The 24,673-nt window shown below is 43.9% G+C and overlaps 1 protein-coding gene across 2 annotated transcripts in view; it reads right to left on the bottom strand.

Annotated features, from left to right (window-relative positions):
* LOC106611307 (uncharacterized) overlaps positions 1–24,415 on the bottom strand; it is a 33,722-nt gene extending 9,307 nt beyond the window's left edge. Inside the window, exons 1-3 of one of the 2 annotated variants that reach the window (XM_045723630.1) lie at positions 24,084–24,415; positions 23,627–23,741; positions 13,834–13,942 (exon numbers count right to left, since the gene is read on the bottom strand). The gene's annotated coding sequence lies outside the window, so the exon portion shown is untranslated. Of the gene's footprint in view, positions 1–13,833; positions 13,943–23,626; positions 23,891–24,083 lie in introns of those variants that run through there. The other variant, XM_045723631.1, reaches the window with a different exon arrangement.
* Positions 24,416–24,673: the final 258 nt, after the last annotated feature.

Genomic DNA, 24,673 nt, shown 5'->3' with positions numbered 1-24,673 from the left:
TTGCCCGGGCGGTGTGTTTGGGATCATTGTCATGCTGAAAGACCCAGCCATGTTTCATTTTCAATGCCCTCGCTGATGGAAGGAGGTTTTCACTCAAAATCTCACAATACATGGCCCCACTCATTCTTTCCTTTACACGGATCAGTCGTCCTGGTCCCTTTGCAGAAAAACAGCCACAAAGCATGATGTTTCCACCCCCATGCTTCACAGTAGGTATGGTGTTCTTTGGATGCAACTCAGCATTCTTTGTCCTCCAAACACGACGAGTTGAGTTTTTACCAAAAAGTTCTATTTTGGTTTCATCTGACCATATGACATTCTCCCAATCCTCTTCTGGATCATCCAAATGCTCTCTAGCAAACTTCAGACGGGCCTGGACATGTACTGGCTTAAGCAGGGGGACACGTCTGGCACTGCAGGATTTGAGTCCCTGGCGGCGTAGTGTGTTACTGATGGTAGGCTTTGTTACTTTGGTCCCAGCTCTCTGCAGGTCATTCACTAGGTCCCCCCGTGTGGTTCTGGGATTTTTGCTCACCGTTCTTGTGATAATTTTGACCCCTCGGGGTGAGATCTTTCGTGGAGCCCCAGATCGAGGGAGATTATCAGTGGTCTTGTATGTCTTCCATTTCCTAATAATTGCTCCCACAGTTGGTTTCTTCAAACCAAGCTGCTTACCTATTGCAGATTCAGTCTTCCCAGCCTGGTGCAGGTCTACAATTTTGTTTCTGGTGTCCTTTGACAGCTCTTTGGTCTTGGCCATAGTGGAGTTTGGAGTGTGACTGTTTGAGGTTGTGGACAGGTGTCTTTTATACTGATAACAAGTTCAAACAGGTGCCATTAATACAGGTAACGAGTGGAGGACAGAGGAGCCTCTTAAAGAAGAAGTTACAGGTCTGTGAGACCCAGAAATCTTGCTTGTTTGTAGGTGACCAAATACTTATTTTCCACCATAATTTGCAAATAAATTCATTAAAAATCCTACAATTTGATTTTCTGGATTTTATTTCTCATTTTGTCTGTCATAGCTGACGTGTACCTATGATGAAAATTACAGGCCTCTCTCATCTTTTTAAGTGGGAGAACTTGCACAATTGGTGGCTGACTAAATACTTTTTTTCTCCACTGTATATTATTTTCTATATCTATATATCTCTATATTTCTATATATTTCTATATCTCTATATCTCTTTCTCTCTATATATTTCTATATCTCTATATCTCTATATCTCTTTCTCTATATATTATTCTCTATCTCTATATATCCATATATCTATATATCTCTATATATTTCTATATCTCTATATATATATTATTCTCTATATCTCTATATCTCTATATATCCATATATCTATATATCTCTATTTCTATATATATCTCTGTATCTCTATATATATCTATATTTCTCTATATCTATATATCTATATATTATTCTCTTTATATCCATATATCTCTGTATCTCTATATCTATATATACTGCTCAAAAAAATAAAGGGAACACTTAAACAACACATCCTAGATCTGAATGAAATAAATAATCTTATTAAATACTTTTTTCTTTACATAGTTGAATGTGCTGACAACAAAATCACACAAAAATAATCAATGGAAATCCAATTTATCAACCCATGGAGGTCTGGATTTGGAGTCACACTCAAAATTAAAGTTGAAAACCACACTACAGGCTGATCCAACTTTGATGTAATGTCCTTAAAACAAGTCAAAATGAGGCTCAGTAGTGTGTGTGGCCTCCACGTGCCTGTATGACCTCCCTACAACGCCTGGGCATGCTCCTGATGAGGTGGCGGATGGTCTCCTGAGGGATCTCTTCCCAGACCTGGACTAAAGCATCCGCCAACTCCTGGACAGTCTGTGGTGCAACATGGCGTTGGTGGATGGAGCGAGACATGATGTCCCAGATGTGCTCAATTGGATTCAGGTCTGGGGAACAGGCGGGCCAGTCCATAGCATCAATGCCTTCCTCTTGCAGGAACTGCTGACACACTCCAGCCACATGAGGTCTAGCATTGTCTTGCATTAGGAGGAAGCCAGGGCCAACCGCACCAGCATATGGTCTCACAAGGGGTCTGAGGATCTCATCTCGGTACCTAATGGCAGTCAGGCTACCTCTGGCGAGCACATGGAGGGCTGTGCGGCCCCCCAAAGAAATGCCACCCCACACCATGACTGACCCACCGCCAAACTGGTCATGCTGGAGGATGTTGCAGGCAGCAGAACGTTCTCCACGGTGTCTCCAGACTCTGTCATGTCTGTCACATGTGCTCAGTGTGAACCTGCTTTCATCTGTGAAGAGCACAGGGCGCCAGTGGCGAATTTGCCAATCTTGGTGTTCTCTGGCAAATGCCAAACGTCCTGCACGGTGTTGGGCTGTAAGCACAACCCCCACCTGTGGACGTCGGGCCCTCATACCCCCCTCATGGAGTCTGTTTCTGACCGTTTGAGCAGACACATGCACATTTGTGGCCTGCTGGAGGTCATTTTGCTGGGCTCTGACAGTGCTTCTCCTGCTCCTCTTTGCACAAAGGCGGAGGTAGCGGTCCTGCTGCTGGGTTGTTGCCCTCCTACGGCCTACTCCACGTCTCCTGATGTACTGGCCTGTCTCCTGGTAGCGCCTCCATGCTCTGGAAACTACGCTGACAGACACAGCAAACCTTCTTGCCACAACTCGCATTGATGTGCCATCCTGGATGAGCTGCACTACCTGAGCCACTTGTGTGGGTTGTAGTCTCATGCTACCACTAGAGTGAAAGCACCGCCAGCATTCAAAAGTGACCAAAACATCAGCCAGGAAGCATAGGAACTGAGAAGTGGTCTGTGGTCACCACCTGCAGAACCACTCCTTTATTGGGGGTGTCTTGCTAATTGCCTATAATTTCCACCTGTTGTCTATTCCATTTGCACAACAGCATGTGAAATCTATTGTCAATCAGTGTTGCTTCCTAAGTGGGCAGTTTGATTCTGTTTCTGTTTGCTTATTTTAGCTGTTCTTGCCGTAATATGGGCTATCTTCTGTATACCTCCCTACCTTGATTCAACACAACTGATTGGCTCAAACGCATTTAGAAGGAAAGCAATTCCACAAATTAACTTTTAAGAACGCACGCTTGTTAATTGAAATGCATTCCAGGTGACTACCTGGTTGAGAGAATGCCAAGAGTGTGCAAAGATGTCATCATGGCAAAGGTTGGCTATTTCAAGAATCTCAAATATAAAATATATTTTGATTTGTAATCCTATTGTTTCTCACTGTGAGAACTGTGCAGAGGAAAGTCACCGTTCTAGAATGTTAGCCTGTCTTCTCTTTACTGATCAGTGTGCACCTTGTCAGGTTGTGTGTTTTGTTAGCTTCTACTGTAAAGATATTGAGATCTTAGATTTGCAATTATGGTTCAATATCTTCTGTGAGGCGTCTCACAATGGAGTCTGATGGTTGACTGGGTGGTACTGCTTCCCTCGGCAGTTTTCTGTGGGAATGAGCTGGTAGACACAACATACACTGAGTGTACAAAACATTAAGGACACCTGCTCTTTCCATGACATAGACTGTTTCTGTAAAGCACTTTGTGACATCGGCTGATGTAAAAAGGGCTTTATAAATACATTTGATGATGATGATGATTTGCTTTACACTTTTTTGGTTACTACATGATTCCGTAGGTTATATTTCATAGTTTTGATGTCTTCACTAATATTCTACAATATAGAAAATAGTTAAAATAAAGAAAAACCTTTGAATGAGTATGTGTTCTAAAACTTTTGACCGGTAGTGTATATATCTTTTATTCTCAATATCTCTATATCTCTATATCTATATATCACTGTATGTCTATATCTCTATATCATCATATATCTATATATCTCTACATCTTTATATCTCTACATCTTTATCTCTATATCCATATATTTCTATATCTCTAAATCTATATATATCTCTATAACTATATATCTCTATATCAATGTATCTCTACATCTCTATATATCTCTACATCTCTACATCTCTATATCAATGTATCTCTATAGCTCTACATCTCTATATCTCTATAACACTGCATCTCTATATCTATATCTATATATTATATATATCTATATATCACTATATCTCTATATCTATATATCTCTATATCTCTATATCACTGTATCTCTACATCTCTATAACACTGCATCTCTATATCTATATAATTATATATATATCTCTATCTCTATATCTCTATATCTCTATGGTGCACTGATGAAATCCAACTTAAAACAGATGTTAGGACAATGTGTGTGTTAGAGAGAGAGAGAGAGAGAGAGAGAGAGAGAGAGAGAGAGAGAGAGAAACATAAGCACAAATACGAACGAGAGCGCTCTGACTCTAACTCATGCACATAAAGCAAAGCTGGCATGAAAGCCCTGATCATTTCATGGTAGCGGGGGGCAGATTAGTGCTTCCTGACTGCGGTTTTCTCCTCTCTGGTTGGCTGTGCTGAAGCACATGTCCGTTCGAGGGGCTCGCTCGGACAGAAATAGGATTTATAAACAGGGTTCATTCCAGGTGACTACCTCATGAAGCTGGATGAGAGAATGCAAAGAGTGTGCAAAGATGTCATCAAGGCTAAGGGTGGCTTTTTGAAGAATCTCAAATATAAAATATATTTTGATTGGTTTAACACTTTTTTCGTTACTACATGATTCCATATCTATAATTCACTATATATATTATTCTATAATTATATCCATATATCTATATATCACTGTATATCTCTACATCTCTATATCTCTACGTCTCTATATCTATCACGCCCTGATCTGTTTCACCTGTCCTTGTGCTTGTCTCCACCCCTCTCCAGGTGTCGCCCATCTTCCCCACTTATCCCCTGGGTATTTATACCTGTGTTTTCTGTCTGTCTGGGCCAATTCGCCTTGTTTGCTCAAGTCAACCAGTGGTTTCACTCAGCTCCTGCTTTTCCCCAGTCTCGCTGTTTCTCGCCCTCCTGGTTTTTACCCTTGCCTGTCCTGACTCTGAGCCTGTCTGCCATCCTGTGCCTTTGCCCCTACTCTGGATTATCGACCCCTGCCTGCCTTGATCTGTCATTTGTCTGCCCCTGTTTTTGCAATAAACATTGTTACTCCAACACAGTCTGCACCTGGGTCTTACCTGAAACCTGATAATATCTCTATATCTCTACATTGCTATATCTCTATATATATCTATCCATTTCTAAATCTCTATATCACTATATCTATATTATTCTATATATCTCTATATCTCCATCTATTACAAAATGGCGCTGGAAGAAATGGCAGCAGTTTTACAGGCGCCCAACCAATTGTGCTATTGGTTTTTTTTTCACGTTATTTGTAACTTACTTTGTACATAATGTTTCTGTAACCGTATCTTACGTCAAAAAAGAGATTCTGGATATCAGGACAGCGATTACTCACCTCAGATTAGACAAAGATTTTTTCTTCAACTAGCAAGACGCCAAGGACATTCTCCAAACACCCAACAGGGCCAACATCCCCGTTATTTGCAAGAGGAAGCGACGCAGGTACAGAGGAAAAAGAGCTGGATGCCTGGTCAGGACCCGGAAAAGGCGAGTGGGAAAGCTTCCGTTACCGTCAATACTACTCGCCAACATGCAATCATTGGACAATAAACTAGACGAGGCACGATCACGAATATCCTACCAACGGGACATCAAAAACTGTAATATCCTATGTTTCACGGAATCGTGGCTGAATGACGACATGGATATTCAGCTAGCGGGATATACGCTGCACCGGCAGGATAGAACAGCACACTCTGGTAAGACGAGGGGGGGTGGTCTGTGCATGTTTGTAAACAACAGCTGGTGCATGAAATCTAAGGAAGTCTCTAGATTTTGCTCGCCTGAAGTAGAGTATATTGTGATAAATTGCAGGCCACACTACTTGTCTAGAGAGTTTTCAGCTATACTTTTCGTGGCTGTTTATTTACCACCATAGATAGATGCTGGCACTAAAACCGCACTCAGTCAGCTGTATAAGGAAATAAGCAAACAGGAAACCACTCACCGAGAGGCGGCGCTCCTAGTGGCCGGAGACTTTAATGCAGGGAAACTTAAATCAGTTCTACCAAATTTCCATCAACATGTTAAATGTGCAACCAGAGAGAAAAAAAATATAGATCACCTGTACTCCACACACAGAGACGCGTACAAAGCCCTCCCTCACCCTCCATTTGGTAAATCCGACCACAACTCTATCCTCCTGATTCCTGCTTACAAGCAAAAATTAAAGCAGGAAGCACCAGTGACTCAGTCTATAAAAAAGTGGTCAGATGAAACAGATGCTAAACTACAGGACTGTTTTGCTATCACAGACTGGAACATGTTCTGGGATTCTTCCGATGGCATTGAGGAGCACACCACATCAGTCACTGGCTTTATCAATTAGTGCATCGAGGACGTCGTCCCCACAGTGACTGTACGTACATACCCCAACCAGAAGTCATGGATTACAGGCAACATTAGCACTGCGCTAAAGGGTAGAGCTGCCGCTTTCAAGGTGCGGGACTCTAACCCAGAAGCTTACAGGAAATCCTGCTATGCCCTGCGATGAACCACCAAACAGGCAAAGCATCAATACAGGGATAAGATTGAATCATACTACACCGGCTCTGACGCTCGTCTTATGTGGCAGGGATGGCAAACTATTACAGACTACAAAGGGAAGCACAGTCGCGAGCTGCGCAGTGACACGAGCCAACCAGACGAGCTAAATCACTTCTATGCTCGATTCGAGGCAAGCAACACTGAGGCATGCATGAGAGCATCAGCTGTTCCGGACGACTGTGTGATCACGCTCTCCGTAGCCGACGTGAGTAAGACCTTTAAACAGGTCAACATACACAAGGCTGCGGGGCCAGACGGATTACCAGGACGTGTGCTCCGGGCAGGGGCGATAATCTGATATCAACTTTGGAGGGGACAATTACATGACATTTTCTCAAGAGCAATTCCTGAGGGTGACACCAAAAGTAGTGCTGTAACACATAGCCTACATTGTAATATGGTAAATGTATATTGAGGAACCAAAGAAATAAGGTGTTTGCTGTACTCCTAACTACCGGTACACAAAACCACACAACTAATCACAACAGCAATACCATTGCCTTTAACAAATCTTAGTTCAGTCACCAGTTTAAGTTGAGAGTGGGGGTATCCATGGCATTTTCCAATGATGTTCCTATTTTACAAGTAAAAAAAATTGAGAACCTTTCATAATGTTGCCAAACAAAGACTCAACAAACGTACCTGAGACACCCTGTCTCTGCCAGTCTGTCCCTGCATATCTGTCCCCAACTCTGCTGTCTGTGTGCCATCTGTTGCCTGCTCTGCCTAATGACATCATTGTGAAACATTTCCATTAGAATTTAATTTCTTTCTTATGAACATTTTATCAACTAGTCTTTGAGATATTAGGCTACTAGGGTTCTTACTATGCGTTTTGGTGTATTGAAAAATATTCTGATGTCCGTCTTTTATTTTTCTGCCATTTTTCTACCTGGCTGGCTGGCTGGCTACACACACAGTGTGTAGGTTATTAACAGTAGGAGATGGGCTTCTATCATCTTCAATCATTCTATTTGGGCTTCGATCTAAAAGGTAGCTAGCAAATGTGAAACGGATTAAAATGACAAGAGTTGACAGCTGTATGAGTTCACCATTTACACAACATATGCTGCAACCTTTAGTAATTTTAATAGTTTGTTTCATATTGGCTTCCAACAATAGCTGAATTTGCAAAGCTAGCGAGCACCAATTCAGTTTCAGTGGTGTTTGCTATAATCTTTGCTACCCGGGTTAAATAAAGGTGAAATAAAATAAATAAATAAAAGTTCCCTTGCGACAATTTAGCTTTTGCAATGAGACCATTAAATATATTTAAGACAATGGTAGAAGAGAGTGTAGTTCTGTTCAGTTTGGATTTCAGTTTATCGCTAACCTTATCACAGGGACTTTGAAGCACTAACTTACATCATCTGCATGCTGATCTTGGAATAAATTGACGATAGCAAAGATTCCATCTTTAACGACGCCACATAAATGGAATAGGTACTAGCTAGCTTAATAGTTAATATTTGCGCGCTAGCTCTGCATATTCAGCTAGTGTGTGTGCGCGATTGACTGGATTAACCTCAGGTCAGTTACGTGCATTGAGTGCCTTTCAGACAGTAGATACGACCTCTCTGTTACCTAGCAAGCTAAGGAACTGGCAGTGGATCAAACCATTGTGAGGCAAAGGGTGGGGGGGTCGCAATCTTTTGAAACTTAAAAACGCGCTATTACGTGTCTATAATCAGCACAATTGCTTTCATTGCGTATTATTAATATTATTTAAATTACATAGTTATGTTTCAGTGATATATTGGGGGGGACAAATCATATTTTTCCCAGGATGGGGGGGTCGTGTCCCCCCCGTCCCCCCCGGGATTTCCGCCCCTGGCTCCGGGCATGTGCTGACCAACTGGCAGGTGTCTTCACTGACATTTTCAACATGTCCTTGATTGAGTCTGTAATACCAACATGTTTCAAGCAGACCACCATAGTCCCTGTGCCCAAGAACACTAAGGCAACCTGCCTAAATGACTACTGACCCGTAGCACTCACGTCGGTAGCCATGAAGTGCTTTGAAAGGTTGGTAATGGCTCACGTCAACACCATTATCCCAGAAACCCTAGACCCACTCCAATTTGCATACCGCCCAAACAGATCCACAGATGATGCAATCTCTATTGCACTCCACACTGCCCTTTCCCACCTGGACAAAAGGAACACTTATGTGAGAATGCTATTCATTAAGTATAGCTCAGCATTCAACACCATAGTACCCTCAAAGCTCATCATTAAGCTAGGGATACTGGGACTTAACACCTCCCTCTGCAACTGGATCCTGGACCTCCTGATGGGCCGGCCCCAGGTGGTGAGGGTAGGTAGCAACACATCTGCCACGCTGATCCTCAACACTGGAGCTCCCCAGGGGTGCGTGCTCAGTCCCCTCCTGTACTCCCTGTTCACCCACGACTGCATGGCCAGGCACGACTCCAACACCATCATTAAGTTTGCAGACAACACAACAGTGGTAGGCCTGATCACCGACAACGACAAGACAGCCTATAGGCAGGAGGTCAGAGACCTCGCCGGGTGGTGCCAGAATAACAACCTATCCCTCAACGTAACCAAGACTAAGGAGATGATTGTGGACTACAGGAAAAGGAGGACTGAGCACACCCACATTCTCTTCGACAGGGCTGTTTCGGACGTGGTGCAGGTTGAGAGCTTCAAGTTCCTTGGTGTCCACATCAACAACAAACTAGAATGTTCCAAGCACACCAAGACAGTCATGAAGAGGGCATGACAATGCCTATTCCCACTCTGGAGACTTAAAAGATTTGGCATGGGCCCTGAGATCCTCAAAAGGTTCTACAGCTGCAACATCGAGAGCATCCTGACTGGTTGCATCACTGCCTGGTATGGCAATTGCTCGACCTCTGACCGCAAGGCACTACAGAGGGTAGTGCGTACGGCCCAGTACATCACTGGGGCTAAGCTGCCTGCCATCCAGGACCTCTATACCAGGCGGTGTCAGAGGAAGGCCCTAAAAATTGTCAAAGACCCCAGCCACCCCAGTCATAGACTGTTCTCTCCACTACCGCATGGCAAGCGGTACCGGAGTGCCAAGTCTAGGACAAAAACAGTTTTTACCCCCAAGCCATAAGACTCCTGAACAGGTAATCAAATGGCTACCCGGACTATTTGCATTGTGTTCCACCCCAACCCCCCCAACCCCTCTTTTTACGCTGCTGCTACTCTCTGTTTATCAGATATGCATAGTCACTTTAACTATACATTCATGCACATACTACCTCAATTGGGCAGACCAACCAGTGCTCCCGCACATTGGCTAACCGGGCTATCAACATTGTGTCCCACCCACCACCCGCCAACCCCTCTTTTACACTACTGCTACTCTCTGTTCATCATATATGCATAGTCACTTGAACCATATCTACATGTACATACTACCTCAATTAGCCTGACTAACCGTTGTCTGTATGTAGCCTCGCTACTTTTATAGCCTCGCTACTGTATATAGCCTGTCTTTTTACTGTTGTTTTATTTCTTTACCTACCTATTGTTCACCTAATACCCTTTTTGCACTATTGGTTAGAGCCTGTAAGTAAGCATTTCACTGTAAGGTCTACACCTGCTGTATTCGGCACACATGACAAATAAACTATGATTTGATTTGATATATATCTCTATGGTGCAGTGATGAAATCCAACTTAAGACAGATGTTAGGACAATGTGTGTGTTAGAGAGAGAGAGAGAGAACATAAGCACAAATTCGAACGAAAGCGCTCTGACTCCGACTCATGCACATAATTGTAAAGCAAAGCTGGCATGAAAGCCCTGATCATTTCATGGTAGTGGGGGGCAGATTAGTGCTTCCTGACTGCGGTTTTCTCCTCTCTGTTTGGCTGTGCTGAAGCACATGTCCGTTCGAGGGGCTCGCTCGGACAGAAATAGGATTTATAAACAGGGTTCCTGCACGCAGATTGTAGAGCTGCGGAGGCATATGGGGACAATTTTGTCTAATTGAGCAGTGACTCTCTGCAGTACAGGGGTATTACTGTTTTAGTGTGTCTGTGTGTGTATTACTGTACCAGAGAAAGGGAGAGAAGTCCCGCTCGACCCAGAGAACTCTGACGGTTAATTGGTCAGCATATTTCTTTATACAAAAGCCTATAGAAAAGCAGGTCCTGATCGAGGACGGGCCTTTCTCTTGTCAAATCACTGAACCCCCTGGGTGCTGCTGAGTTAAAACAACAACTAATCTCCAGGATGGGCCTTTCTCTTGTCAAATCACTGAACCCCCTGGGTGCTGCTGAGTTAAAACAACAACTAATCTCCAGGATGGGCCTTTCTCTTGTCAAATCACTGAACCCCCTGGGTGCTGCTGAGTTAAAACAACAACTAATCTCCAGGATGGGCCTTTCTCTTGTCAAATCACTGAACCCCCTGGGTGCTGCTGAGTTAAAACAACAACTAATCTCCAGGACGGGCCTTTCTCTTGTCAAATCACTGAACCCCCTGGGTGCTGCTGAGTTAAAACAACAACTAATCTCAGAGTTATTTTTTAAAGTAAGATGTATAGTGTGGAAGTTCTTGAAGTGGAATTAAAATGTCCGGTACTCATTTTAGTTTTACAGTACTGGTGTTCATATTTCAGAGTCAATATTTTATAAGAAGTGCAGGCAGTCAAGCAGGAGTAGTCTGGCCTCCGTATGCCAAAACAGTCAACTTCTGATAAGCCTTGAATAAACACCAACTCACACATTCACTTCTGATAGCATTGTGTTAGCAATTGCCCATTGAAATGCACATGAGCGTGGCACAGTGAATTTTACTTCCGACACGACTGAGTTGCGATTCTCATTGCTCACCCCCTGCTAACAACAGGCTTAGAAGTGATTCAATCATCAACCCAGCAGGGCTCTGTCTCTGCTGGAACTGGTTATGTCTATCCTGTCCTGTACACAACAGGCTGAGCGTCTCCTGAAACAGGCTCAACTCCACCTAAACCAGCTTGTAGGTAGAATGCATTATGATGCAGGTATAATGCATTATAATGACTAACCATAAGCACATATGAACCCTTTATGTCTAATTAGTGTGTTTCTATGATCTCAGAATGATTCAGACTAAATAGTATTCCGTTGAAAACTTCCTACATAGAGTGATATGACTGGTTTTCCCCAAAGCAACACACTCAGAGGCAAAGAGAACCACATCTAAGACCACAACTGTTTTGTTTCGTAATTTCTCCTCTATGCCCACTTTATTACAGTTCATGTATGATAATAACTATCAATAACTATTCATTCGTTCCATCCATAAATGCCAGACTCATACCGACCGGGGGGAATTCACAGAACGAACCCAGCTTCAGTTATACAGCTTCCACTTCTACTTCACTGTTTAACTAACTTCCTCCTGAAATAATAATAATACACACTGTCTGCTTTCAATTAGTCCATGGGAGTTCATCTAGCATGAGTCGCATATGGTACCATATTCCCTATATAGTGCACTACTTTGGACCAGAACCCCATGGGCCCTGGTCCAAAAAATTTCCTCCAGTTTATACACGGGAAACAGGCTGGCGTATGGTAACGTTTCCTTTCAACAAAATGAACTTTTGTTTGGGAATCAGACCCTCTCTGCCGGATGTGTAACGTGAACCTTTGAGGATGTTATAGAGAGCAAACAGACAAGGTATTAGAGGCACTGATCTACTCTATCCGACACAGGAGGTTGGTGGTGCCTTAATTGGGGAGAACGGGCTCGTGGCAATGGCTGGGGTGGAATGGCACCATGCCATTCAATTTGCTTCTTTCCAGCCATTATCATGAGCCGTCCTCCCCTCAGCAGCCTCCACTGATACCCAATTCCTCAAAGATTTTCCTTCCCCTCAGTTGCCTCACTGACTAGAGTACTTAGGCTAACCAATCTAACTATGGTACTTAGAGTCTGGCTAACCAATCTAACCGTAGTACTTAGAGTCTGGCTAACCAATCTAACCGTAGTACTTAGAGTCTGGCTAACCAATCTAACTGTAGTACTTAGAGTCTGGCTAACCAATCTAACTGTAGTACTTAGAGTCTGGCTAACCAATCTAACTGTAGTACTTAGAGTCTGGCTAACCAATCTAACTGTAGTACTTAGAGTCTGGCTAACCAATCTAACTGTAGTACTTAGAGTCTGGCTAACCAATCTAACTGTAGTACTTAGAGTCTGGCTAACCAATCTAACTGTAGTACTTAGAGTCTGACTACCTAATCTAACCGTTGTAAGCGTGGTATTTTCACAGGCCTGTTACTAAGTGGCTGAGAGACACATGTATACTGTATATGAGGTTGAGAGGCTGTTTGAGAGGCTCTTGATAGTCACGGTAATTAACAGGCCTGACTTTGTCTATGGACATATACAGTTAGCTCTTCTGTAAAATACCGTGTCTGGTCGGCTTGGTGAGAAAACGGAATAAAACCAACCGGGATGTAGGAGACAGAGACTGCAGATGGAAATCTGGAATCTGAATTAGTTCATTCTGGTGCAAAATCTGTTGTGCATAGTCCCTGACAAGTAAACAAATAAAATAGACATACAGGGATGTTCATTCTCCTGTTACCTGTCTGGCAGGAATGGCGTCCTTGACTCTAAGTGAGTAAAACAAATACTTCCTAAGAAAACATCCTTAAGAAAACGTGAAAGGTTGCTGTATGGGGCAGAACAAAACAGAGCATGTGCCAATGACTGTGAATAGCATAGAGCTACTCTAAGAAAGGAATCCTAATTTAAGATGTGCACACTTAGATGAAGGATTTTAATTTGATCACTAGGAAATGCAAACTTGTAGTGTATTCTAGGGTAAAAAGGCTTCTAACGTTTATAATTTCCACATTAAAATGTCAGACTTGATTTTCCCTAACGATAAATATATCAACCCCTACAAACAAATTCCATTAATTATAATCCACATAATAATTCACATTTCCTGTTGCTGCAGGATTATTTTCCTGCTGTAGGAGACTGGCTCAAATTAAGATACTACATCTGTAACTCTGATCACGTAAATCATGCATCGATGACAATGGTTATTGTCAAGGTAAATGACAATGTTAATGGGTTAAGTTACCCATGCACATCTTGAGTTAGGATTTGGGGAATCCTGAATGGAAACAGTGAGGTATTACAAGTTCTTATTAAAGAGTGTTTTTTGTATCTCACCACTTTGAAAGGATCACTGTTGGCCTGCAGGCTGACTTCGACCACTTCAAATGGGTTGACCACCCATGCCCTTGGTCAGACCTGACCCTAAATCTGCTCCTGACAAATCCTGGGGAGAGAGGGAGGGAGAAAGAGGGAGAGAGGGAGAGAGAGAGAGAGAGAGGGAGGGGGAGAGAGATGGAAAGAATGAATGATATGTTCCATATCAACAGGAGGAAAAGAACAGTAAAAAACATAATATATACCATGTAGCAGATGCGTTTATTCAAAGCAGCTTACAGTAATGTGTGAATACATTTTTTACCTACGGCTGGTCCCAGGAATTGAACTAACTATCCCGGCATTGCAAGAGCCATGCTCTACCAACTGAGATACAGAGGACCAGGACCACAGAGAGAAATCAGAGAAGGGAAGGTAGCTACAGGGAAATGTCCATGTATAAGACGTATCCGTTTATAAATGTGGAAAGTATTCAGACCGCTTGACTTTTTCCACATTTTGTTACTTTACAGCCTTATTCTAAAATTGATTGAATTAATTTTCCTCGTCAATCTACACACAATACCCCATAATGATAAAGCGAAAACGAATTATTTTTTCTCGCAAGTTATTACAAATAAAAAACAGAAATACCTTATTTACATAAGTATTCAGACCCTTTGCTATGAGATTATAAATGAACTCAGGTGCATCTTGTTTCCATTGATCATCCTTGAAATGTTTCTACAACTTGATTGGAGTCCACCTGTGGTAAATTCAATTGGGTATGATTTGGAAAAGCACACACCTGTTTATATAAGGTCCCACAGTTGACAGTGCATGTCAGAGCAAAAACCAAGCCATGAGGTTGAAGAAATTGCCCGTATAGCTCTGAGACAGGATTGTGTCAAGGCACAAATCTGGGGAAGGGTACCAAACATGTATTCAGCATCAAAGGTCCCCAAGAACACAGTGGCCTCCATCATTCTTAAATGGAAGAAGTTTGGAACCACCAAGACTCTTCCTAGAGATGGCCGCCTGGCCAAACTGAGCAATCAGGGGAGAAGGGCCTTGGTCAGGGAGGTGACCAAGAACCCGATGGTCACTCTGACAGAGCCCCAGAGTTCCTCTGACGATGAGAGAACCTTCTAGAAAGACAATCTTCTCTACAGTACTCCACCAATCAGGCCTTTATGGTAGAGTGGCCAGACGGAAGCCACTTCTCAGTAAAAGGCACACGACAGCCCTCTTGGAGTTTGCCAAAGGGCAACTAAAGATTCTCGGACCATGAGAAACAAGATTCTCTGGTCTGATGAAACCAAGATTGAACTCTTTGGCCTGAATGCGGTAGCATCATGCTGTGGGGGATGTTTTTCAGCAGCAGGGACTGGGAGACTAGTCAGGATCGAGGGAAAGATGAACGGAGCAAAGTACAGAGAGATCGTTGATGAAAATCTGCTCCAGAGCGCTCAGGACCTCAGACCGGGGCGAAGGTTCACCTTCCAACAGGACAACGACCTTCAGCACACAGCCAAGACAACGCAGGAGTGGCTTCGGGACAAGTCTCTGAATGTCCTTGAGTGGCCTAACCAGAGCCCAGACTTGAACCTGATCGAACATCTCTGGAGAGACCCATTCAACCTGACAGAGCTTGAGAGGATCTGCAGAGAAGAATGGGAGAAACTCCCCAAATACAGGTGTGACAAGCTTGTAGTGTCATACCCAAGAGGACTCGAGGCTGTAATTGCTGCCAAAGGTGCTTCAACAAAGTACTGAGTAAAGGGTCTGAATACTTATGTAAATGTAATATTTCAGTTTTACATTTTTAATACATTTGCAAACATTTCTAAAAACCTGTTTTTCACTTTGTCATTATGGGGTATTGTGTGTAGATTGATGAGGGGAAAAAAACAATTTAATCAATTTTGGAATAAGGCTGTAACATAACAAACTGTTGAAAAAGTCAAGGGGTCTGAAAACGTTCTGAATGCACTGTATACAGCGAACAAAAATATAAACGCAACATGTAAAGTGTTGGTTCCATGTTTCAAAAGATGAAATGAAATATCCCAGAAATCTTCCAAACACACAAAATGCTTATTTCTCTCAAATGTTGTGCACAAATTTGTTTACATCTCTGTTAGTGAGCATTTCTCCTTTGCCAAGAAACTGATTAAACAGCATGATCATTACACAGGTGCACCTTGTGCTGGAGACAATAAAAGGCCACTGTAAAATGTGCAGGTTTGGCACACAACACAATAACACAGATGTCTCAAGTTTTGAGGGAGCATGGACTTGGCATACTGACTGCAGGAATATCCACCAGAGCTATTGCCAGATATTTTCATGTTAATTTCTCTACCATAAGCCGCCTCCAAAGTCATTTTAGAGAATTTGGCAGTACGTCCAACTGGCCTCACAACCTCAGACCACCTGTAACCACGCCAGCCCAGGACCTCCTTAGCCGTCTTCTTTACTTGCAGGATCGTCTGAGACCAGTCACCCGGACAGGTGATGAAACTGTGGGTTTGTACAACCGAAGAATTTCTTCACAAACTGTAAGAAAAACCGTCTCAGGGAAGCTCATCTGTATGCCCGTTGTCCTCACCAGCGTCTTGACCTGACTGCAGTACAGCGTTATAACCGATTTCAGTGAGCAAATACTCACCTTCAATGGTCACTGGCACGCTGGAGAAGTGTGCCCTACATGGATAAATGTAACTGTATTGGGCAGTAAGGCGTTGTGTGGGTGAGTGATTTGCTGATGTTAACGTTGTGAACAGAGTGCCCCATGGTGGCGGTGGGGTTATGGTATGGGCAAGCATAAGCTATGGACGACGAACACAATTGAATTTCATTGGTGGCAATTTGAATGCACAGAGATCCTGAGGCCCATTGTCGTGCAATGTGTCGGGGGGCTAGGGTCAGTCTGTTATATCTGGAGTATTTCTCCTGTCTTAACCTTTGTCCTATGTGAATTGAAGTATGCTCCCTCTAATTCTTTCTCTCTATTTTCCTTTCTTTCTCTTTCTCCTCTCTCTCTTTCTCTCTTTCTCTTTGAGGACCTAAGTCCTAGGACCATGCCTCAGGACTACCTGGCATGATGACTCCTTGCTGTCCCCAGTCCACCTGGTCGTGCTGCTGCTCCAGTTTCAACTGTTCTGCCTGCGGCTATGGAACCCTGACCTGTTCACCGGACGTGCTACCTGTCCCAGACCTGCTGTTTTCAACTCTCTAGAGACAGCAGGAGTGATAGAGATACTGTGAATGATCGGCTATGAAAAGCCAACTGACATTTACTCCTGAGGTGCTGACCTGTTGCACCCTCGACAACTACTGTGATTATTATTATTTGACCATGCTGGTCATTTATGAACATTTGAACATCTTGGCCATGTTCTGTTATAATCTCCACCCGGCACAGCCAGAAGAGGACTGGCCACCCCTCATAGCCTGGATCCTCTCTAGGTTTCTTCCTAGGTTTTGGCCTTTCTAGGGAGTTTTTCCTAGCCACCGTGCTTCTAGACCTGCATTGCTTGCTGTTTGGGGTTTTAGGCTGGGTTTCTGTACAGCCCTTTGAGATATCAGCTGATGTAAGAAGGGCTATATAAATACATTTGATTTGATTTGATTTGATTTTATGTGGATTTAGGATCAAGTGGATTATTGGGTTAACAGTGTAGGATAAAGTGTATTATATGGTTTAACAGTGTAGGATAAAGTGAATTATATGGTTTAACAGTGTGGGATAAAGTGGATTATATGGTTTAACAGTGTAGGATAAAGTGGGTTATATGGTTTATTAACAAATCAAATCACATTGTGTTAGTCACATGTGCCGAATACAACAGGTGTAGACCTTACAGTGAAATGCTTACTTACAAGCCCCTAACCAACAATGCAGTTTAAAAAATATGAATAAGAATAAGAAATAAAAGTAACAAGTAGTAAAGAGCAACAGTAAAATAACAATAGCGAGACGAAATACAGGGGGCAACGGTACAGAGTCAATGTGCGAGGGCACCGGTTAGTCGAGGTAATTGAGGTAATATGTACATGTAGGTAGAGTTATTAAAATGACTATGCATAGATAATAACAGAGAATAGCAGGGGCGAAAAACAGGTGGTGGGAGGGGGGGGGCAATGCAAATAGTCTGGGTAGCCATTTGATTAGATGTTCAAGAGTCTTATGAGTTGGGTGTAGAATCTGTTTAGAAGCCTCTTGGACCTAGACTTGGCACTCCGGTACAGCTTGCCGTGCGATAGCAGCGCGAACAGTCTATGACTAGGGTGGCTGGAGTCTTTGACAATTTTTAGAGCCTTCCTCTGACACCGCCTGGTATAGAGGTCCTGGATGGCAGGAAGCTTGGCCCCAGTGATATACTGGTCCCTCTGTAGTGCCTTGTGGTCGGAGGTCGAGCTGTTGCCATACCAGGCAGTAATGCAACCAGTCAGGATGCTCTCGATGGTGCAGCTGTAGAACCTTTTCAGTCTCCTGAGGGGGAATAGGTTTTGTCGTGCCCTCTTCACCACTGTCTTGGTGTGCTTGGACCATGTTAGTTTGTTGGTGATGTGGACACCAAGGAACTTGAAGCTCTCAACCTGCTCCACTACAACCACATCGATGAGAATGGGGCCGTGCTGGGTCCTCCTTTTCCTGTAGTCCACAATCATCTCCTTAGTCTTGATCACGTTGAGGGAGAGGTTGTTATCCTGGCACCACACGACCAGGTCTCTGACCTCCTCCCTATAGGCTGTCTCGTCGTTGTCGGCGATCAGGCTGTTGTGTCATCGGCAAACTTAATGATGGTGTTGGAGTCGTGCCTGGCCGTGCAGTCATCAGTGAACAGGGAATACAGGAGGGGACTGAGCACGCTCCCCTGAGGGGCCCCTGTGTTGAGGATCAGTGTGGCGGATGTGTTGTTACCTACCCTTACCAAATGGGGGTGGCCTGTCAGGAAGTCCAGGATCTAGTTATAGAGGGAGGTGTTTAGTCCCGGGATCCTTAGCTTATTGATGACCTTTGAGGGCACTATGGTGTTGAATGCTGAGCTGTACTCAATGAATAGCATTCTCACATAGGTGTTCCTTTTGTCCAGGTGGGAAAGGGTAGTGTGGAGTGCAATAGAGATTGCATCATCTGTGGATCTGTTAGGGCGGTATGCAAATTGGAGTGGGTCTAGGGTTTCTGGGATACTGGTGTTGATGTGAGCCATGACCAGCCTTTCAAAGCACTTCATGGCTACAGACGTGAGTGCTACGGGTCAGTAGTCATTTAGGCAGGTTACCTTAGTGTTCTTGGGCACAGGGACTATGGTGGTCTGCTTAAAACATGTTGGTATTACAGACTCGGACAGGGAGAGGTTGAAAATGTCAGTGAAGACAGTTGCCAGTTGGTCAGCGCATGCTCGCAGTACACGTTCTGGTAATCCGTCTGGCACTGCGGCCTTGTGAATGTTGACCTGTTTAAAGGTCGTCAGCTGGTGCTCTCATGCATGTTTCAGTGCTATTTGCCTCGAAGTGAGCATAGAAGTAGTGTAGCTCTTCTGGTAGGCTCGTGTCACTGGGCAGCTCTCGGCTGTGCTTCCCTTTGTAGTCTGTAATGGTTTTCAAGCCCTGCCACATCCGACGAGCGCCGGAGCCAGTGTAGTACGATTCGATCTAAGTCCTGTATTGACACTTTGCTTGTTTGATGATTCATCAGAGGGCATAACGGGATTTCTTTCCTTGAAAGCGGCAACTCTAGCCTTTAGCTCATTGCGGATGTTGCCTGTAATCCATGGCTTCTGGAAGGGTATGTACGTACGGTCACTGTGGGGATGATGTCATCGATGCACTTATTGATGAAGCCAATAACTGATGTGGTGTACTCCTCAATGCCATAGGAAGAATCACATTCCAGTCTGTGCTAGCAAAACAGTCCTGTAGCTTAGCATCTGCTTCATCTGACCACTTTTTTATTGACCGAGTCACTGGTGCTTCCTGTTGTATAGGATAAAGTGAGTTATATGGTTTAACAGTGTAGGATACAATAGATTATATGGTAGGATAAAGTGGATTATATGGTTTATCAGTGTAGGATAAAGTGTATTAAATGGTTTAATAGTGTAGGATAAAGTGTATTATATGGTTTAATAGTGTAGGATAAAGTGGGTTATATGGTTTAACAGTTTGTTGAAGACAACAATATTACTACTGACAGAACTTCTTGGCATACAGGTTTACACAAACTTGTTTCCCCAGTCTCTCTCTCTCCCACACGGACACAGGATGTCAGCTTCTGTCATGCTGTGACAGCCATTGTTACATGTTTACAAATGTAAAGAGCTAAACAAAGCAGTGGATAGACAGGAGGAGGTGGTGAATGAATGGAGAGAAAGTGAGAGAATGAGAGGCGGATGAGGACGGTTGAAGACGGATGAAGATGAGGCAAAGTTGGATCTGTTGTATGAGAACTGATCAACAGTTGAGGAGGTTGGATCTGTTGCATGAGAACTGTTGAACAGTTGAGGAGGTTGGATCTGTTGTATGAGAACTGATGAACAGGTGGAGGAGGTTGGATCTGTTGTATGAGAACTGTTGAAGAGGTGGAGGAGGTTGGATCTGTTGTATGAGAACTGATGAACAGGTGGAGGAGTTTGGATCTGTTGTATGAGAACTGATGAACAGGTGGAGGAGGTTGGATCTGTTGTGTGAGAACTGTTGAACAGTTGAGGAGGTTGGATCTGTTGTATGAGAATTGATGAACAGTTGAGGAGGTTGGATCTGTTGTATGAGAACTGATGAACAGGTGGAGGAGGTTGGATCTGTTGTATGAGAACTGATGAACAGGTGGAGGAGGTTGGATCTGTTGTATGAGAACTGTTGAACAGTTGAGGAGGTTGGATCTGTTGTATGAGAATTGATGAACAGTTGAGGAGGTTGGATCTGTTGTATGAGAACTGATGAACAGGTGGAGGAGGTTGGATCTGTTGTATGAGAACTGATGAACAGTTGAGGAGGTTGGATCTGTTGTATGAGAACTGATGAACAGTTGAAGAGGTTGGATCTGTTGTATGAGAACTGATAAACAGTGGAGGAGGTTGGATCTGTTGTATGAGAACTGTTGAACAGTTGAGGAGGTTGGATCTGTTGTATGAGAACTGATGAACAGGTGGAGGAGGTAGTCACTTTAAATGACAAGGTGAGAACACCCAAGAAGGCTGGTGGGATAGTTTAGGGGCGACAATTTCCAGAAACGTTAAACAATCCAATCAGCTTCAAGTAACTGAGTGTGAGTTTGAGGTATAGTTGAGGGTGGTCAGTGTGGCTGTGTGAGAGGGAGAGACCAGTGCATGATGTGTGTGTATAAGTGTGTGGTTTGTACTATTCCTATGTGCGTGTATGCTCAGGAAGAGGCGTAATTGGAAAATGTCAGGAACATGTCTGCAGGTCATAACTCTCCATCTCTCTTTGTCCTTTTGTCCATCTGCCTCTCTGTCTGTCAAGAGCCCCAGGACCTGTGTGTGTGTGTGTGTGAGAGTGAGAGTGTTGTGTGTGTCAGTGTCGCTGTGTGTGTGTGTGTGTTAGTGTGTGTGTGTGTGTGTGTGTGTGTGTGTGTGTGTATGTGTCTCAGTGTCGGTATGTGTGTATGTGTGAGAGAGAGTGTTGTGTGTGTGTCAGTGTCGGTATATGTGTGTGTGTGTGTGTACCTACATGCATACAAGTGTGTTTTATCCTGTTCAGGGCTGTCCTCTCTCCATTCAGCACAGCACATGCAGCTGAAGGGGGGGGCTGGCTGGCTGGCTGGAGGAGGGGAGGGAAGGAAGAGGGGGAGGGGGGGGCTGGCTGGCTGGCTGGCTGGGGAGAGAGGGAGGGGCTGGCTGAGGAGGGAGGGAGGAGATAGAGGGGCTGGCTGGCTGGGAAGGAAGGGGCTGGCTGGCTGGCTGGCTGGGGGAGGGAGGGAGGAGGGAGGGGCTGGGAGGGAATTAGAGAGGAGGGGGAGGGTAAAGGGCGAGGATGGGGGACGCTTGGTGAGTGAAGGAGGCGGTGGGGAGTAGGAAGAAGAGGAGGGGAGGGAGAGAGAGGGGCGTGATTGATGGGCCAGGTAAACCTTTCTCCTTGGATGGCTGTGCACAATGCTACACAGACATGACACCTGACACACACACACACACACACACACACACACACACACACACACACACACACACACACACACACACACACACACACACACACACACACACGTAAGCCATCAATCATGCAGACATCACTTCTAACTCACACCTGCATTGATGCTTGGTGGGGAGGGTAGGGGGATGACATGCCTTCTTAACCCAATGAGTCCCACCGTTGTGTGCATTTGAGTCCCACCGTCGCATGTATTGTATTTTCTACGCCGAATACAACCATGAAATGTGGGAACAATGCAAATAGTCCAGGTAGCCTTTTGATTAGCTGTTCAGCAGTCTTATGGCTAAGGGGTAGAAGCTGTTAAGAATCCTTTTGGACCTAGACTTGGCGATCCGGTACTGCTTGCCGTGCGGTAGCAGAGAGAAGAGTCTATGACTAGGGTGGCTGGAGTCTTTGGCAATTTGTAGGGCCTTCCTCGGACACCGCATGGTATAGAGGTCCTGGATTGCAGGAAGCTTGCCCCCAGTGATGTACTGGACCATACGCAGTACCCTCTGTAGCGCCTTGCGGTCGGAGGCCGAGCAGTGGCCATATCAGGTGGTGATGCGACCAGTCAGGATGCTCTCGATGGTGCAGCTGTAGATCTTTTTGAGGATCGAATGATGGAATTGGCGTTGTCGTGCCCTCTTTACGACTGTCTTGGTGTTTTTGGACTATGATAGTTTGTTTGTGATGTGGACACCAAGGAACTTGAAGCTCTCAACTTGCTCCACTACAGCCTCGTTGATGAGAATGGGGGCATGCTCGGCCCTCATTTTCCTGCAGTCCATGATCAAACACTTAATTGTGAGGCTAAATATAAGGGCTGGTCAGACAGAGAAATGAACGTCAGAGAAATGAAAAGCAGAGTTTTGCTGGGGTCTCGTGACTGATAGAGTTAAAGGTGAATCTGTCAGTTACACTGCTGACACACACAGTCAGCCAGGAGAAGATGCTTAGTCAAGGTAAGAATGTTGAAAGTCAGTCAGTCAGTGTGTATCCATCTCACCATCTACCTGTGCCTGAGTGATGGGGCTATAGACATGTGTTTTTGTTTAGGATTTGGAAAATCTCAGGTGGACAAGCACAGCACATAGTTGTCTGAGTGTATTTGGGCATATTGTGTACACGTATCAGATGTGCGTGTGTTCAGGTGTTTTTCTGTGTGTGTGTGTGTTTGAAGTCTGTCGCATGCTTCCCAGTTGAAACAGTTGAGCATATATTATGATTAAAAAAAAAATTCTCAAGGCAAGTCGAAGTTTGGCAGTCTACGCCCATTTGTCGGTGATTGGTCAACATTATTACTCCTTGTAGGAGTGGGAACTATGGATGGGATTCTTCAATGAAGTGTTTGTTGTCATTCATTAAGAGACTAATAGTTATCATGCACCAAACATCTTAGTTAGATGTAAAATTGCGCGACTAAGACCTCCTCAGCAAAAACGTCAAAATCAATTACAGATTTCTTGACTTAGTTTAGATTAAATTGGACTATTTTGAGCTATGTTGTTGCTACAGCGTCACAAGAGGGACAAACAGTAATATTTGTTCTATTTTTTCAAGCTAAGGTCTTTTAAGGGAGTATGCGATGTTCACTTCGTCTAGCAGAGTTCTGCAATGAGCAAACCTAACCTAGTATGCGGGCTCCTTTACTCACCAAGCCAGCAGACAAACCGATGAAACTCAGCAGCTTCATGTACTGTTCAATGGTGAATACTTATGGAGAGTAGAGATGAAGAGAAATGAGCCATCACTGCCAGGAAGAGAGATGCCTAGACAGACATCACACAAACACAATGGTGGGAAAACATGCAATTACATGTTTGCTGCACACAAACTCCACACATATACTTTTGAACAAGATTTTAACCAATATAACACATAAGACAGTCCATGTGGTTGCTCTATATTTGGACCACTTCAAAGGACAGTGATTTGTGGGTTACAATGCTCAAGGACTTAGGCTCAAAGACTTAGGTCTATTCTCTATTACACCCACAAAAGGCAGACATTTCTGCATTGTTGGGAAAGGGCTCGTAAGTAGGCATTTCACGGTAAAGTCTACACCAGTTGTATTTGAGAAATAAAATGTCATTTGATTTTGTGTATCTCACTTGTGTATCTCAGTTTCATGTTCAATGAAACAGCATCCGAGTGGAGACATATCCATGGTGTTGTTGTCCCCCATGATGAAATCAGGGAGGGGACTGTTGATCTGTCTCCGTCCGTTCGTTCGTTCTTACGTTAATTACGCTGATTGGCCAGATGGTGGTGCTATTACAAGAGATTGAAAATACAAACGTTGACAAGTCAAGCCTCACCCTGTTTGACCTAAAGTCCTGAAATTCGGTACATATTAGTTCCCTCTCCTCACAAGGAACACATTTGTCTCAAGGATCCATATGGTCTGCCATTATGGATTTCTGACAGTTTTGAATTTTGTGAAAAACACTTAAAACGCTACTCTTCTGGAATTGAATGACCGAAATCCACACAACTAGATACGTGGCATCTATGCAATATTTTCCAGAGTAGTACCTAAAACAACATGGCTGCTATTGACCAATAAACATTCACGTGGGCGTGGTCTGGTACATAAATGCATATAAATCAGTCAAGGATATTCGTATTGTAACACAACTTGGTACACACGTTGCAAACACTAACAAGACACAACATATGCAAGAACAATCATATCGACCAC

Source organism: Salmo salar, chromosome ssa09 (genome assembly GCF_905237065.1).
Source record: "Salmo salar chromosome ssa09, Ssal_v3.1, whole genome shotgun sequence".
Lineage (NCBI taxonomy): Eukaryota > Metazoa > Chordata > Actinopteri > Salmoniformes > Salmonidae > Salmo > Salmo salar.
This window is presented reverse-complemented; position numbering and strand designations above follow the sequence as displayed.